The 15,054-nt window shown below is 42.4% G+C and overlaps 2 protein-coding genes across 4 annotated transcripts in view; one reads left to right on the top strand and one right to left on the bottom strand.

Moving 5' to 3' along the window:
* Positions 1–5,148, bottom strand: part of BMAL1 (basic helix-loop-helix ARNT like 1) — a 120,416-nt gene extending 115,268 nt beyond the window's left edge. The window contains exon 1 of the mRNA XM_049781121.1: positions 5,037–5,148. The gene's annotated coding sequence lies outside the window, so the exon portion shown is untranslated. The remainder of the gene's footprint in view (positions 1–5,036) is intronic.
* LOC126018963 (40S ribosomal protein S4, X isoform-like) overlaps positions 1–15,054 on the top strand; it is a 965,922-nt gene that overhangs the window by 529,728 nt on the left and 421,140 nt on the right. The gene's annotated exons all lie outside the window — the stretch shown is intronic.

The raw sequence follows: 15,054 nt of genomic DNA, 5'->3' as shown, positions 1-15,054 counted from the left end.
AAACAATACAAGTGATAGGGCACTTGCCTTGCATGTAGCCAACCCAAGTTTGATTCCAGATTATCCCATATAATCCCCAAGCACTGCTAGGAGTAATTCCTAAGTGCAGAGCCAGAAGTAAGCCCTGAGTATCACTTACTATGGGCCATGAGAAATTTTACTTAATTTTAATGGTTTGAGTTATTTAATCCACAATACTTTAAGTAAAGGCCTACAATGATCTTATAGATGAGTCCACCAACACAGAGAACAAAGCAAATGCACCACAAATCATCAGGAACAATTAGGATTAAAAAAAAAAAAAGTGGTATCTAAACTAACCTTGCTCCAAAGTCTGTGCTCATAACCTCTCAACCAAACTGCTTATCAGGACAGCTCAGAGTGGTAGAGGTAGAGGTTCTTTGTGATTGAGGAAGAAATAAGAATGCACTTGCAAGTAGTTCGCAATATGTAACTCCAGAGTCACACAAGCTGGATATAAATCACTATTATGTCTATCCTAGAAGCTGCTTGCTAGCAGATTAAGCAAAAGAGACCAAACAAAACTGGACATGGGACCCTGTGCAAGGGAGGCAGTGTGAAAAGAGGAAGATAGAAGACAAATAATTACCATTAGCGTGTGCTGGGAAAAAAAACTAAAGAAGTGTCATGGCCCAGAAGCTGAGCATTGAGAGGAACCCAAGGAGGGAAAAGGTGGGAGTCAAAGCTACAAAAGGGATGACCTCTAGAATCCAAAATTTAAAGTATATTGAGATCTTTTAGGAAAAACATAAAGAAGGGTGGTAGAGAGAGCAGAGGCAGGAGCCGAAGAGAACAGAGAAGATTCACAGTTCACCATCCTTGGAGATACTGAAGAGCAAGGGGAGAGCTAAAAGACACTGGTTCCAGAATAACAAGTAGATAAGGGAAAGTTCTCTGATATACAGGAGACTCCAGCCCATCTGTGTCCCTTTCCATCTCCCTTCTTCTAAATCCAGACAAAGGTTTTTGCAGGATTAGGGAGGAGGTTGAAGACAAATAGGACAGAAAGGGCAGAATGATAGCATTGGGAGGAATTCCTGTGTGGCAGGCATTTTATGTGCATTATCTCTTCTGATCCTCATACCATGGATCCAGGGACTCCAAGAATAGGCACTGCACCTACTCCCATAGAGCAGGAGTCTTTGGTTAGGGCTGTCTGAGTACTGCACCAAGACCACACAGCCCAAACCCTAACCCAGGGTACTTTGCTTTCCAGAATCTAATCATTGTGGGGGAGTGCAAGAACAACAGAATAGAGATCTGCTTACTTCTGAACTGGAAAGAGAGGAAGAAACAGTGAGGAAAGAGAATGAATGCTTGGAGAGCTGAAGACAGGCCAAGACACTTACTTTATTCCAGGAAAAGAAAGGGGAAAATCAGGAAGCCTGGATATAAGGTATAAACTTTAAGTAGAAGACCCAGAAAAGGTAAACCCCTTCTCTTTACATTCTCTTAATTAGGGGGATGGGTAAGCAGCCAATTGGGTTTCAAACTTGCAAGAAGGTAAGGCAAAGGGCTTAGAGAAGAGAAGGATGTTTGAGGAGGTATCTTCCGCATATCCTGCACAAATATCCTGGATGCAATTTCAAGAACTTCTCTCTAGGGCCATTCTCTTGCCCTATATCATGAACATATATTCATTTTGAAAGACAAAGAGGAGAGAAGCCAAAGTGGATGTTTGAGTAAATTTGGGTGTGATACAGTGGCAAAGAGAAAGGGCAACAAAACAATGTTTCTGCACACCTAATTAAAGGACAACATCTAAAAAGAATGTTTGGCTTCCACAAAGTGTTTTCCATGATGATAATTAAAATCACTGCTAGCTGTAACTGTAATACTGTAAGAAGCAGAAACTTCCTTTAATACTGACTCTCCCAATTCAGTGAGAGTTGTTGATATAATAAAGAAAATTCACAACCACTTTATTACAAAAAAAAGATACTAAATATTTGGATTTTACATATTCTGAAGAGTTGTTAACATGACCAAGTTTCTCAGCAGGAATTGTCCATGATTTATCATACAAATTCTAGAGATTGCAGTTGTAGAAGGACAAATTGCTGCAGACGGATAAATCTGAAAGTAAGGCCACTTCCCTTTCCTCCCTGCGGTATGCAAATAGCAAGCTCCTGAGTAGTTGTTATGTTATAAATCATTTGAAATGGATTCTTAGAAATGCCATCTGTTGATCTTTTTAAGTTTCCAAAGAAAACAGGGCTTTAGCTCGGATGTTTAGGAGGATCCAACAGGTAAATATGCATCTAAATTCAAATGGGTTAAGTATATAAGGATGCAAAAAAACTGTATAGCCAAAGGAATCTTTTATTTTATTTATTTATTTATTTTTTAGCCAAAGGAATCTTTAAGATCATCTAGCTCAACTACTTTACTTTGCATCCAAGGCAAAGAAAACCCAGAGTGTCAGTCCCTTGCCCCAGAGGAACAGTCAGAGGCTAGAACCTGGCTGCTCTCAAAGTCTAGTGTTTTCCCTGCTCCCCTTGCAGGGAAATAAAATAAGACACAAACTTAACTACAGTTTTAAGTCATTAGTAGTAGTATTTGTACTAGTATTCACTGGCAGTTTCTACAATCAAAACCAAAATGCCTCTATAGTATGAGCTTCAGATGATACAAGCAATTATAATAGCCCAGGAAAATGTCAAGTCTTCCAATATGTTTATCTTCTAATAGGTTTATTGAAAACTGTTTCAAAGACTTATCAACACTGAAAACTCAGTAAAAGCACAAACTGAAATCTCTATTTTATTTTCTTAAAAAACATTTTAGACTTTCACCCATGGGAAATAAAATTTCATGATGATGTTTGTTTTTGTTTTTTGTTTTCTGTTTTTTTAGTTTTTCAAGCATGGAGAGCATGCGATTATTCCAAACTGCTCAGGAGCAGCAATGATTATTTTAAGCTCATGATTCAACCAGTACATTAATTTAAAAAAAAAACAACACACAATCCACCAACCCAAATTGACAGATCCTGATATCAATGGGACCAGAAGAATTAAAATAATAGTTGTCATATAAAAATAGACTGGAGGGGAACGGCAGCAGATGTCAAAAAGACAAATGATAAGCAAGCTTTGCAGAAAATGAGAGGCATCTATCTAAAGGGCAGCTTTTATAGGTTGTTTTAAAAAAAAAAAAAAAAACCAAGATACTAGTAATACGGGTATAGTCAAGAAATGCTTCTGCATAAACCCCAGGTCTTTCTTCTGGAATCTAGGTTCAGAAATTTGACTAGTAATTCTTACTGAAAAGCAGCGATGTCAGCAAGAAGAGAGGCCCTTAGGTGACCAAGCCAGGTAACTAGAGAAGGGCTAAATGGAAAGGAGTTGGCCATAGGAAATGTGGGTTAGAAAACTGTCGGCGGGTCCCCCAAGAGCCAGCACAAACTTGACCACGGGTGCTGCCAAAGCCCGAAGGCCCAGGCAGCCCTTCCTTCCTTTCCCGAAGCCTGCCTTTTCCCTCTAGTGCCCGCGTGTGCCCCACCACCGACACCAGGGACCCCAGGGGTGGCAAGGTCTAAGCCCCACGAGGTTAGCTTTAATTTCTATGCTTTCCCTTCTCCGACCTTGAGAGAGAGAGAGAGAGAGAGAGAGAGAGAGAGAGAGAGAGAGAGAGAGAGAGAGAGAGAGAGAGAGAGAGAGAGAGAGAGAGAGAGAGAGAGAGAGAGAGAGAACTCTCAGCTGTCACTGCTCAGCCAGCGCTAAGCAGGAAGGAAACCCTTTCCCTTTTCTACTCTGACAGCTGTCAAACTTCTTGCAGAAGGCAGCCTCGCTCCGCCTTCCGAGGGGCTCCAGGGCTCGGGGTCCGTGGCGGGGTCCACACCTGGGCACCCACCAGAACCACCTCCCTGCGCTGTCGGGCACCTGCTAGCGGACTACCTCTTGGAGAGCCTCGCAGGGCTGTCCAGCAGCAACCCCACACACCGCAGGTCAGAAGGAAAAGGAAAGTTCGCGGGCTGATTAGACTCCGTCTAGGATCGGGGAATTCCCGGGGTGTGCAGCCTGAACCCTCACCCCACCCCCAGCGGGCGGGTTTGGACTCCCAGAACTCAAGGAAGACTCCCTCCCCTCCCAGCCCCCATGCAGCCCTGCAATCTCCCAAAAGGGAAGTGGGGGAGGAAAGAAGAGCAAAAGCAGCCTCTTGGGCTAGCCCTCCGCCCTGGAAACAGCAGCTGCCCAGCTGGCTTGTTCCTCTGTGGGATCCCCATAGTTTCCAGGGATGGATGGATGGATAGATGGATAGATGATAGATAGATAGATAGATAGATAGATAGATAGATAGATAGATAGATAGATAGATAGCTCTTAGGATAGATAGATCTTAAGATAGATCTTAAGGTGATAGATGATAGATCTTAAGATGGATAGATATAGATAGATAGATAGATAGATAGATAGATAGATAGATAGATAGATAGATAGATAGATAGATAGATAGATAGATGACAGCTCTTAGGACTCGCCCTCGTGGCGGGTCAGTGCTCCCACAGGGCGGAGCTGTCCCTTTAAGAGGTCTAGCTGGCTGGCAGCTAGCTCCCTCCCCTGCCCAGGTAGCGAAGACCCAAGGACGGACGGACGGCTGGGCGCCTGGCAGTTCCCCGTCAGAACCCTGGAAGGACTGACAGCGCCTCCGACCCACGGCGTCAGCCTCCCCTCTCCCCACCCGGCGGGAGAAGATGGGGGCGGGCGGGCGGGCGCGGCGCCTTTAAGGGGCGCAGCCTCCCCGCGGCCCTAGTTGGGGGGGGGGCAGGGAGCGAGCGGGCACACGGGCCCTTTAAGGCCGGCAGCGGGCGAGCACGTCGGGCGGGCGGGCGGGCAGGCTTTCCTTCCCCGGGCGGCCGGGCTGTGCCCGCCTCCCTCCCCCCCACCCCGGAGGCAGCGGCTGGCTGGCTGGCTAAGGCGCCGGGGCTCCTCTGCTGGGCTTTCCAGGCCCCGACGGGGTGCCCAGGGCCGCGCCACTGGTGAGCTAGCTAAGCTCGCAGCCCCGACACTCACCGTGGCTCGGCGGGAGCGCCCGCGCCCGCGCCCCCACTCGAATCCCGCGGCGGCGGCGGCGGAGAGTCCGGCGCGGGTAAACAGGCACCTCCGTCCCTGACCTACTTTCTGCCTTCCCTAAATGTCGCACCACTAACCTACTTTCCGACCAATCCGCTCCCCGCCGGCCCCAGGCCCGGCCCCCCGCCCACCAATCGCCGGGCCCAACCCCCTGGTCCCGCCCACCAATGGAGGCGCTGCGGAGCCCGGATACCTGCCTCTCGCCGCCAGCCAATCACAGCGTCCGAAGGCTCTCGGCGCTCATCCCCGGGCCAATCAGAGCGCGGCTCGGCTGGTCTACTGACCAATGGCGTAAGGGCAAAGGGAGGGACTAACCAATAGGGAAGCGGCGGAGGCCGGTTTACCTGCTACTTTCCCGCCACCAATCATTTGCCTCACAGAAGCGCACGCCCCCGCCTAGAGAACCAATCTTTGGCGCGCTCCCTGGGTTTCCTCGCCCGTCCTCTCTCTCTCCTTTTCCCTCACAATTCTTTCTCCTCGCTCGCCTTGGCCACTGCGGGTGCAGTCGCCGGCTTGTCGCTAGCTAGGCATGTTTCTCTCTTCTCAGGGTTTGTACCTCCAGTCTGCTTCGCCTCTTTCGAACATCTCTTTCCCTTCTTCTTCACACGATGCACCTAAAATCAAAGTGGCTTTTCCTAGCCCCCCCCCCTTTTTTTATTCAAACTTCATCTAGGAAACTTAATTTTAGGAACGTGGAGTGACAGACCTTTTTGCAAAAAAGAAGCCCTGATTTGTCCAAGTCCCAATCAAGAGAATGAATTTTTAGTATTTCTTAGAAGGCTTTTTTGTCTCAGAATTCTTAGGTTCTTTTCGTTAGTCTTGACCTAGGAGTTGTCATTCTTCAAAAGAGGAAAAAACTCGAGCCCTGAGGATTCCACTGCATTTATTTCTTTCTTGTAACTCTATTGGGCCACCTACTGTGTGACAGACAGAATCTGTGGTGCAGACCAAAATCCCACTCTCTTCACTCTATCACAAAAAGCTGCCTAGGGAGTGAGACTTGTAGGGGAAAAAAATCGTTACAGAAAATAAATGTTCTCTACAAGAAAAAATTTAAGTTAGTGAAATGACAGGAAATCTGTCTTATTCTTGCATCTCGAGCACTTAGTAGAATTTGTGGCATGCTCCTGGAACAGGCATTGCTTCTTAGTCCTTGTAAAACGTTTACAATTCTAGGCTTTTTGTAAGGCAGAGTGATTGCCCAATCTTTGTATACTGAAGGTTGTTTTCAATGACAACCGATTTCACTAGTTAGTTTACTGCCTCTCATAAGTCTACAGGTAGATGGAATCTTGTTCCTGCCCAGATTTCATGACAAGACCACTCTGCAAGTGGAATTTAAACAGTTCATTTGACAAGACATCATGGATAAAATGAAGATAGGTGGGCCTAGATTTCAGTGTGATTAACTATTAATATTTGGTTAAGTAACCATCACTTATGAAGGCATGTTGACTTGAAAGAAGGGTGAAGAGAACATCAGCAGAGCATTTCCAAGATGCTGAGTACTTTCTCAACATTTTCCTTCCTAATCCTCAACTTTTTTTATAGGTGAGGAAACTTGAGCTCAAAGATTAATTAGCTGGACCCCCAAGATACAGTAGGGGATAGAGCCATAAATCAAACCAAAGTTATTTGACTTAAAAAAATCTTCTTATGGGGCCGGAGAGATCGCACAGTGGTAAGGCACTTGCCTTGCATGCAGAAGGACGGTGGTTCGAATCCCAGCATCCCATATGGTCCCCCGAGCCTGCCGGGGCAATTTCTGAGCATAGAGCCAGGAGTAGCCCATGAGCGCTGCCAGGTGTGATCAAAAAACAAACAAACAAACAAACAAACAAACAAAAAACTTCTTACACCACTCACTGTCAGATGATGGAAGTTCTCTCTAGGGCTCAGTCAGATTTAAGGACTTTTACTTCTGCTTTGGTTGAAAACCATGAGGATTTACAACACATAGCCAGGAAGAGAAGAAACACCATTATCTAAAAGAAGCCAGATTCAGTATTGAAGTAATAGGCTGCCCTGTGATGCCACCGCTGAAAGGCAGACTGGGGCAGAGGCATTAAAAATAAATGCATGGAAGAGCAAGATTAGGATCATTGAGATAATACAGGGAGTTAAGGTACTTCCCTTGCTTGCAAATGAACCCAGTAATATTTCTAACACCACATGGTCCCTTGAGCATGACTGAGAGAATTGTTTCCCCTCTCCCTCAAATACTGAGCCCAGAGAAGCCCTTATACACTGCTGGGTGTGGCCCCAACCACTTCCTTCCACCCACCCCAAAAAAAAGGAGTGATATTTTAAAAGTCTTAAGTGGGGCCAGAGCGGTGGCGCAAGCAGTAAGACGTCTGTCTGTCTTGTGCCTGCTAGCCTAGGACCAACCACGGTTTGATCCCCTGGCATCCCATATGGTCCCCCAAGCCATGAGCAATTTCTTTTTTTTTTGGTTTTTGGGTCACACCCGGCGGTGCTCAGGGGTTACTCCTGGCTGTCTGCTCAGAAATAGCTCCTGGCAGGCAAGGGGGACCATATGGGACACCGGGATTCGAACCAACCACCTTTGGTCCTGGACCAGCTGCTTGCAAGGCAAACGCCACTGTTCTATCTCTCCGGCCCACCATGAGCGATTTCTGAGGGCATATCCAGGAGTAACCCCTGAGCATCACTGGGTGTGGCTGAAAAAGAATTTAAAAAAAAGTCTTAAGTGACAGACAATTTTTTACAGATGCTTTATTTTTTTCTTAAAAAAAAAAAAACCTTCATCAGTGCAACATTCTCATCACCAATGTCTCAATTGTCCCTACTCCCCACCTCACCCCAGCCTGTGCTCTCTACTCCCCTCATTTATTCATATTTATTATGATGGTTCTCAATGTAATTATTTCTCTAACTATACTCATCACTCTTTGTGGTGAGCTGCATGTCATGAGCTGGACCTTCCAGCCCTCCTCTCTTTTGTCTCTGAGAATTATTGCAAAAATGTCTTTTATTTTTCTTAAAACCCATAGATGAGTTAGACTATTCTGTGTCTATCTCTCTCCCTCTGACTTATTTCACTCCGCATAATAGATTCCAAATACATCCATGTATAGGAAAATTTCATGACTTCATCTCTTCTGATGGTGCATAATATTCCATTGTATATATGTACCACAGTTTCTTTAGCCATTCATCTATTGAGGGACATCTAGGTTGTTTCCAGAGTCTGGCTATTGTAAACAGCGCTGCAATGAATATGGGTGTGAGGAAGGGATTTTTGTATTGTATTTTTGTATCCCTAGGTATATCCCTAGGAGTGGTATAGCTAGATTGTATGGGAGCTCGACAGTATGGGCAACAGACAATTTAATGAGTCCTCATAGAAATAAATGAGTGCTATCTTAGGGTATATTCATAGGAGTTTCTATGCAAAACCAGATAGGTATTGTAGTGTTGTTACCCAATGCCAGACATCATAGCATGGAGAATTGTCTTCAATTAAGTCTTGGCAAAGAAAAAAATGATCTTCATGTACAAAGGAGCAGGACTGGGGTGTACAAAGTCTGAAAACTATGTTATATGAAGAAAGATGAAAGGAAGCACCAAAGTTTGTCCTGGGAGGTACAAGATAAGTGTCTTTGAAGAGATGTCAAGTAGAAGATAAATTATACTTAGTACTCAAGGCTCTATGGCATGGAAAAAGGACCATTTCATTCTAGAAACTCTAGAATGAATCAATAGGATGACTTTAAGTAACTTATATCCTTTTTTCTTAAGTAGTTAAATATCTTGTAAAAAAAAATATCCCAGATCTCATACTGGGGGATGGTGTCTTGTACAAGTGTATTTTATTATTCTATTATCCATGAGATAATTTGGTTTTTATCTACATGCCTTACTTTTTTTCTTTTGAAGTATATCATTCTGATTTTTCTACCTTTAATAGGTAAACTATTCACTCTTCCAGTGTGCCATTTTCCCCATATATAGTTGTACTTTCTTCTGTGTTTCTCTTGGAGATGCACTTCCATCTCCCATTATTGTATACTTTCCTTTTATTTTTCTATCTTCCAGAATACTGAATTTTAAATTCTATATTATTGAGGTAAAATATTTCCCTCAATCTAAAATCTACTAGGGATGAGAGAAGAGAAAAAGATATGAGGGGTGGATTTAGGGCAATGAAACACAACTTAAAAATATTGGTGTGAATGGGCTTGCATGAATAATAAAATACAGAGAACATTCAGTGAGTATGACAAGTGCTTTAAATATAGTCAATATAGACTTTACATTAATTCCAGAACATGAAATACTTGCTCTCTACATCTGCTAGCTGATTGACTTTAATATAGTAACTTAACCTCTTTGTACCTCAATGTCCTCATGTTCAATATAAGAATACTCCAATATCTCTATTTAACAGAGTTATTGTAAAAACTAAATAAAATGATTGGTGGAAAACTTGTATAGTGCCTAAAATTGTTCAGTCAGGCATATTGAACAATTCTAAGAAATAGATTTGGGAGTTTGAGTGACGTTTTGTACGAGGTGGTTCTTATGAGCTATTTCTGGCTCTGTGCTTAGTGATGTGCTTAGAGCATCTCCTAGTGATGCTCAGGAGAGACCATATGTGGTTCCAGGAATGGAACTAAGATGAAGAGAAGTGGCACCATGTGAGGCAAGTGCTTTCTTTCCTATTTCATCTCTCCAGCTCAATATAGATCTTTATTGCCGCCATTTTGTAGACACGGTTGTTGAGTACAAAGTAGTATAAGCCATGCTAGGTTTATAACCTCTGATCTATGGCCAGTGTCATTAAAAGTAAGTGAGGAATTTTTTTTAATGTCGACTTTTGTATCTCAAATGGAAGATTCTAATTTAGTATCTTTAGAAACTGATATGCAGTCAAATTTGGGACCTACTGATCTAATGGAATAAGCATAGACTTACTGGAATCAAAGCAACCCAGGTCAAATTCTTGGCCTGTTAAATTGAATGGAAAAGGGAATGACAGGACTAGGAAATTATGCAGCTATATAATCTTTGTTTCTGTTTTTTTTTTGTTTTGTTTTGTTTTGTTTTGCTTTTTGCTTTTTGAGCCACACCCGGTAACGCTCAGGGGTTACTCCTGGCTATGCACTCAGAAATCACTCCTGGCTTGGGGGACCAGATGGGACAATGGGGGATCAAACAACAGCCCGCCCTAAGATAATGCGAGCAAGGCAGATGCCATACCACTTGTGTCACCCCTCCAGCCCCTTTATCTTTGTTTTTTTTTAATTTCTATAAACTCTTTATTTAAGCACCATAATTACAAACATGATTGTAGTTGGGTTTTAGTCATAAACAGAACACCTCCCTCACCAGTGCAGCCTTCCCACCACCACCAAGGACCCCAACCTCTTCCCCCACCCCGCCTGTATTTCAGATAGGCATTCTACTTCTCTCACTCATCAACATTGTCATGCTAGTTGTTAGTGTAGTTATTTCCCTAACAGCATTCACCAATCTTTGTGGTGAGCTTCATATTGTGAGCTGGTCCTTCCGGTCCTTAACTCTATTGTCTCTGACCTTATTACAACAATGTCATTAATTTTTCTTAAAATCCATAAATAATTGAGAATATTTTGTGTCTTTCTCTTGCCCTCTGACTTATTTCACTCAGCATAATAGATTCCGTGTTCACCCATGTATAGGAAAATTTCATGATTCATCTCTCCTGACAGCTGCATAATATTCCATTGTGTATGCAACTATATTATCTTTGAAAGAAATTGAGAAGTCCTAAATTGTCATATTATCTTGTGGGAAACCAAGTACAACACATTATACCAATGTGTTGGTACAAATAATAATAACCAAAACAATAATTGTTGTATGTTTTCAATATCTCAAGCACTATTCCAAGAGTTTTATTAACGATATTATTCAATTTTCACAGCCCTCTCTATGATAACTACATAATATTATTTTTATTTTGCAGGTGGAGAAGTTGAAACACAGAAAGGACCCATTACCAACCAAATTAGGCATTTTGGCCTCACAGCTCACCTCAGTAAATTGCCTCTTTCTCTGGTAATTCCCTTTGGAAAACAAAGAAACTTTTTGTTTTAGAGATATATATTCAGGTCATCAATTCATAAGTTATGAATAATGCATGTATTATTTTAAATCATTCCTACAATTAAATGTTGTTTTATGATAAGATAAGAAAATTAAGACTGGCCAAAGAGTTTTCAATGGATTGCCTGTGTTCTTTGCATGCAAGAAGCCTGATTTTCATTCCTGGCATTGCATGGTCTCCTGAAGTGACATGGGTTTAGAGCAAGGAGTAACTTCTAAGAATCACCAGTAGTTTTCAAGCAAAAATAAACAAAACAATACCAGTACTATGCTTTAGGAAGAGTGGCATTGTCTCAGACTTAGAGAATTCAAGAAATAGAAGACTTCTTTAACCTCCTTTAGCCCAAAGGAAGTTGTTTATTGGAGGAAGCAAGAATATCTCCTGAAATACAGGGGTAAATAGCATAGTGCATCCTCACAGAAGACTGAACTAAGCAGCCCTGGACATGTAGCAACTCAGTTCTCTTCCTCTCTCTAAGGTATATAGCCTGTGAACTCATAGCCTCTTCCTTTCTGTTTTATGATCCTCTTTCCCTGTTGCTTTTTACACTCACATTTTTGTGAATGATTCTTCATGAATGCACTCAATCATTGAAAGAAGTGGGCCAGAGAAGGAAGAATGAGAAGAAAAGGGAAGAGGTGGTGGTGGTATAAAACTGAACAAGTAATTCTCAAAGTGTAGAGTATGAGAGCAAGAGTTAATGCATTTGCCTTAGCCTACCTGATTTAAATCCCCAGCACCACATATGGTTTCCAGATCATGACCAGGGGTCTCTGAGCAATAGCACAGTGGGTAGAGCATTTGCCTTGCATACAGCTGACCTTGCATGCAGAGTTCCATCCCTGACACCCCATATGGTCCCCCCGAGATTGCCAGGAATAAGTTCTGAGCACAGAGCCTGAGTGCCACTGGGTGTGGCACAAAAACAAAAACATTTTCTGAAAACAACCAAGGTTTCCTACAAAACCATAATAATGACTGACAATAACAATAATAGATAGTGCCTACTGAAGTGATAGAAACATTATGAAAGAAGAAAATCAGAAGATAGAAGGGGAAAAAAGGTTTTGTTTTTGTTTTTTGGGCCACACCCATTTGATGCTCAGGGGTTACTCCTGGCTAAGCGCTCAGCAATTGCCCCTGGCTTGGGGGGACCATATGGAATGCCAGGGGATTGAACCACTATCCTTCCTTGGCTAGCGCTTGCAAGGCAGACACCTTAACTCTAGCGCCACCTCGACAGCCCCAAAAGGGGTAAAAAGGTACAAGCAAAAAAGAGAGAAGCTATATTTTGAAAATTCATTTAAACATTTCAACAAAGTATGAATTAGAACATGGAGGGGTTGGAGAGATAGCATGGAGGTAGGGTGTTTTTGCGTTGCATACAGAAGGACACTGGTTCGAATCCAAGCATCCCATATGGTCCCCTGAGCCTGCCAGGAGCGATTTCTGAGCATAGAGCCAGGAGAAACCTGAGCACCACTGGGTGTGAACTGAAAACCAAAAAAAAATAATGTCCCGTTTAATTTGGGGGCTGGAGAGATAGCATGGAGGTAAGGCATTTGCCTTGCATGCAGAAGGATGGTGGTTCAAATCCTGGTATCCCGTATGGTCCCCCGAGCCTGCCAGGAGCAATTTCTGAGTGTTGAGCCAGGAGTGACCCCTGAGCGCTGCCGTGTGTGACCCTCCAAAAAAAAAACCAAACAAACAAAAGAACATGGAAAGCCCCTTCAACAAATGGTCCTGGAAAAATTAAATAGTCACATGGAAAAATAGCAAACAAACAAACAAAACCCCTCTGATCTCTAACACCTTGCAGAAAGCCAGGTCAAAATGAATTAAAGACCTTGATATCAAGCTTGAATCCATAAATTATATTGAGGAAAACATAGGTAGAACACTTCATGATATCAATAGTAGCAGCATAATACTAGCAGCAATGATTTGATGTCATTGGCCAAGTAAACATAGCAAACAAATGGGACGATATCAAACTAAGGAGTTTTTGCATCGCAAAATAAACAATGATTAGAATTGAAAGAAAAAATGGAAGAAAATATTTGCCCACCATTCATCTGAGAAAAGTTAATACCCAAGATAAATAAATCATTGGTAATAACTGACCTCATCAAAAACTGGGGGTGCGAGAAAGATATGAATAGAAAGTTCTTTAAAGAACACATACAGATTACCAAAAGGTATATGAAATGCTCTGCACCACTTATCATCAAGGAAATGCAAATCAAAGCAACAGAGAGGCATCATCTTATACCTAGTGAGACTGGCAGACATCACAAAGAACAAAAACAACTAGTGTTGGCATGAAAGTGCGGAAAAAAAGACCCATCTTCACTGCTTTAGGGAATATTGAGTGGTTCAACCAATGTGGAAAACAATAAAAACAACAGCAATTAGGAATTGAATTTCCCTATAATCTAACAATTCTTCTTAGCATCTACCCCAAAAAACTATTCAGAAAGGACATTTACATTCCTATGTTCATTGCAGCACTACTATTCACAATAGACATAATCTGAAAACAACCTAAGTGTCCAGGATCAACTGATGACTAGATTAAAAAACTATGGTACATATGTATATGTGTGTATATATGTATATATATATATATATTGGAATCTTACTGGGCCCTAAGAAAAGATGGTCATACAATATATGAATGGATATGAAGAATACTATGCTGAATGAAATTAGAGCAGAATAACAGATACAGAATGATCTCTCTCATATGTGGGATAAAAATAATTAGAATAAAGAAATAATGTCCAAAGGCAGCAGAACCTGAGAAATGGTCTTCAGTAGTAGGAAGCTTACTGCAGCGGGGCGTTGGGGGGGGGGGGGGGGCGAGGGTTGGGGAATAGAAAGATGGGACTGGGAAGGTCTCTGAAGACACAACAAACTAAGATTGGTACAAGATGTGTTGAATGTTTTGTGTATGAAACGCCACCATTAACAGTTTTTTAAAGAACAGAGACTAAAATAAAAGGCTTTTTAAAACCCTGAACAGACAAGTCTAGAAACAAAATTAACAAGATTAAGAGAAACCTGATAAAAAAAAAAAAGTTGATTTGGATACAAAAGGCCACTTTAAGAAACTTTGGTTGTTTTCTGTTTTGGGGCCATACCTGATGGTGCTCAGAGATTACTCCTGGCTCTGTGCTCAGAAATAACTCCTGGTGGGGCTCTGGAGACCATATGTGACACCAGGGATCCAGGGTCAAACACCTTACCCCCTGTAATCTCAAACCCCCTTTTTTTTTTTTTTTTTGCAAAATTGCTTCTAAAACCAGAAAACCTACAGTAGGACATGAGGGAAATCAGGCAGAAAATCAAATAGATGACTTAAAAAATGAGCACAGTTCACTTTTGAAAATCAGTTGATGTTTGGGGCTGGAGAGATAGTACAGCCTTGAAACAGTTAACTTGAGTTCTGTCCTCAGCACCTCATATGGTCCTCTGAACCCCACAAAGGGTGATCTTTGAACAGAGTCAAGAGTAAGTCCTGGGGCCAGAGAGATAGCATGGAGGTAAGGCGTTTGCCTTTCATGCAGAAGGTCATTGGTTCGAACCCCGGAGTCCCATATGGTCCCCCATGCCTGGCAGGAGCAATTTCTGAGCATGGAGCCAGGAATAACCCCTGAGCACTGCCAGGTGTGACCCAAAAACCACACACAAAAAAAATAGAGTAAGTCCTGAGCACCAATGGGTATGGCCCAAAAAGAAAAAGAACCAATTGGTGTTTAAGGTGAAATAAGGACAAGAATTGTAGCCATCTTTTGGCAGTTGAATACATTGTTTTTATATGTATTTTGTTTTTAGATAAAGCCA

This window comes from Suncus etruscus, chromosome 9, assembly GCF_024139225.1.
Source record: "Suncus etruscus isolate mSunEtr1 chromosome 9, mSunEtr1.pri.cur, whole genome shotgun sequence".
Classification (NCBI taxonomy): domain Eukaryota; kingdom Metazoa; phylum Chordata; class Mammalia; order Eulipotyphla; family Soricidae; genus Suncus; species Suncus etruscus.
This window is presented reverse-complemented; position numbering and strand designations above follow the sequence as displayed.